This window comes from Dermacentor silvarum, chromosome 4 (assembly GCF_013339745.2).
Source record: "Dermacentor silvarum isolate Dsil-2018 chromosome 4, BIME_Dsil_1.4, whole genome shotgun sequence".
Lineage (NCBI taxonomy): Eukaryota > Metazoa > Arthropoda > Arachnida > Ixodida > Ixodidae > Dermacentor > Dermacentor silvarum.
In genome coordinates, this window is record NC_051157.2 from 96,809,973 (window position 1) to 96,813,483 (window position 3,511).

The window sequence follows — 3,511 nt, forward strand, 5'->3', positions numbered from 1 at the left end:
AAGGATATTGACACCAAAAATTTTCTTAAAGCATAATATAAAGGAATTCTTTCTTATTATTTGCAGAGTGTTTATTTTCAAAATTATGAAATTAGTATCGGTTTTAGTAGTAATATAATTTTGATACGAAACCAGCGTGATTGTAGATCATCGTTTAACTTCATTTTTTGGTCGCTATGCGCCGCTAGTTGTTCGCTGAATTGTTGAACGCGAGCGCGTCCGAAGTTTTCAAATGCGACACATGCAGCTACCTCGTTATCTTGCCCATCTACAACTGTCATGTTGCATGAGTAAGCTTTCCTTTTGTGTTATCACCTTCATTTTATCACTCGTTTCTTTCTGCAAGGCATGTCTGCTAGCATTACCCCATTGAGGTTAAGAGGACTGCTAGCGTTCAAATCACTCTTTTGTTGCAACTTTCACTTTTCATGATTGCACGAACGCTTCGTCCACTGATAAAGCATTTTAAAATGTGGAGATGGTGCTACAAGATAACTCGTGACGGCTTGTGCAACTCAGCGGTTTGTGACTAGTGCGCACGGATTCATGGTGCACTGAGCGTCTGCCTATCTTGCATGCGGAGACGCACGAAAATGTAATACCCCTGACACACGGGCACTCTAAAGTCCTTTAGGTAAGGGGACATATACCCGAAAGGCGTTCAAGCGCAGTGACACACTACAAAGAAGTATCTACCTCCCGGCAAAGTTCTTTTGTGGGAAAGAAGATCGGGTATCTACTTTTCGAGCGAAACGGTGTACTCTCGCATACAGCGGGCACAACTCATCAATAGAAGAAAACCTGTTACGTAACTATACTGTACCCCGTAAGTATTTTTTACCTTGGAAAATGTATCAATCTTTAGCGGTAATGCGATTTGTCAAACAGTGAAGATTTACTCTAGCTGTACTCTCAAACTCTCGCACCACGTCGCTAGCGCCGCCATGTTGAATTCCGAATATGCGCATTATCATCAAAAATGGGAAAAAATGTTTTTAGGTTCTACAATCACTAAATGTAATCTACATGTGCAGCTTTTTGTAAATGTTTTATCTCTTGCAGCTTTAACGAGCAACGCTTTTCTTTCCGCGTTCATCTGAGGAACCAGCTAACGAAGTTAGTGCAATGCCGTGTGTCATCGGCGCAACTCCTTTCTGCAAAGGGTCCTTCAGAGTAACAAAAGGGGTTTCCAGCAAAGGACTTTACTTTTGCCCGTGTGTCAGGGGTAACTTATACCCCTGACACACGGGCACACTAAAGTCCTTTAGGTAAAGGGACATCTACCGGAAAGGCGTTCAAGCGCAGTGACACACGACAAAGGAGTATCTCCCTCCCGGCAAAGTTCCTTTGCGGAAAAGAAGATCGGGCATCTACTTTTCGAGCGCAAAGGTGTACTCTCGCATACAGCGTGCACAACTCATCAATGGACGAAAACGTGTTACATAACTACGGTGCCCCGTAAGTATCATTTTTACTTTTGAAAATGTATCAATCTTTAGCGGTAATACGTTTGTCAAACAGTGAAGATCTACTCTAGCTATACTCTCAAACGCTCGCACCAGGTCGCTAGCGCCGCCATGTTGAATTCCGAATATGCGCATTATCATCAAAAATGGGGAAAAAATGTTTTTAGGTTCTACAATCACTAAATGTAATCTACATGCGCAGCTTTTTGTAAATGTTTTCTCTCTTCCTGCTTTAACAAACAACGCTTTCTTTTTTCTCTCGTTCATCTGAGGAACCACCTAGGCCGGTATTTGGTAGCGATGTTTTTCTGGTGATAATTCCTTTTCGTGCCTATCGCGCTTTGTCAGTCCTTATTTGTCAGTCCTTAGTAATTCCTTATCGCGCTCGCGTTATCAATGGGATCAGCCGGCCGTGAGCGGTGGAGGATAAGATTAGTATAGAATAAGTCATAAGGCATCGCTACAAAATACCGGCCTGAAAGAAGTTAGTGCGATGCCGTGTGTCACCGGCGCAACTCCTTTCTGCAAAGGGTCCTTCGGAGTAACAGAAGGGGGTTTCCTGCAAAGGATTTTACTTTTGCGCGTGGGTCAGGGGTACAGTGGCGCACCGACAAGGGGGGGGGGAGGTTGTTACACCCCCCCCCCCCCTGAGGCCGACTTAACCCCCCTTTTGTTTAACCCCTTTACTTTCCTTGCGCATTTGAGTACGGCAACTAAGGTGTAAGACGCGCAATCGTCTGCACACTCACAAAAAGCACATTTTTTGACAATTTCCTGTAAAGAAATCGAAATTAGTGCTGTCTAGATGGTATTGGCAAACTGTCACCCCCCCCCCCCTCCCCCTGGCAGAGATCCTAGGTGCGCTAGTGCAGGGGTATTATACTCCTTATATCTAAGGGGCAAAAAAGGTGTTTTTAAGCAATTACAGGGCGAAATTTCGTTTTTGCATTTACCTCTGTTTTACAAACGATAGTTTCGGGTGTTGTTTATACGACAAATTATATAAACGTGTTCACAGATCAGGGGACGCAGCCATGCAATCACCAATCTCCGATTGATGCTGACGATTAACCGTTATCGTATTTACTATCATCATTGGCCGGCCGCACGATGCCGGCTGGCATGTCCTGGAAAGTTGAGTCGCGAGTAAAACTGATTGAAAGAAAGCGCAGACTCGGCACAAATAAACATCGTCAGTGATGATGAGGTGATGACTAGTATAAAAAGGAACATTTTTCAGTCACCTAGCCTGGCTAACACTCCTAGGGCTAGATCTAGTAAACATAAATACCCAAGTTAGTGGACGAATTGATGGCCGTCGCTGTAGCACAATTGGTAGTGCAACGCACGCGTAATGCGGAGGTTGCGGGTTCGGCTCCCGCCGGCGACAAGATATCTTTTCGTCCACTTTCATTTCCCTTTTCTTCATTATTTTCTACATTCCAATTTCAACTACACTTAATTTCCCCGATGCTTTCCTTGGCTTCGTTGTCTGTTGGCTTTATGTAGCCTGCTTGAGTTACTCAGGTTTGTTATACGTGCTTCCTTTCATTCTAGCACTTTTGTATACATCTCTCTAACCCTTTCTTTTTTTCTAAGCCTTCTTTATCTACCTTGTACCACTACCTATGCCTGCAACGGATCCGGTCGTATCGATTTCTTTCCTACATTTTTTTTTCTTAAGCACTCTTAACGTCTTTTGCTTATCTTGACTGATGACAAGTTGTTGCTTCCGTCCACTTTAACGTCTTTTGCTTATCTCTTAACGTCTTTTGCTTAACTCGACTGATGACAAGTTGATGCTTCCGTCCACTTTAAATCCAAGTGCTTCTGGAAGATGTACGTTACTTATGGGTCTCACTGGGTGAATCCCTGTCATTTTATTAGGGTGTGCTGAATGGTCTTCGGATTTTTGCTGCAGCATACACATACCTCACCTTGTCGCGAATATTTGCTCCGGTATGTGTTTGTCCTTAGGCAATCAGCTCGAGCCTAAAATAGCAAGGCACTTCCCTTCGTGTTATCGTACAGATTTTCCCTTCTAA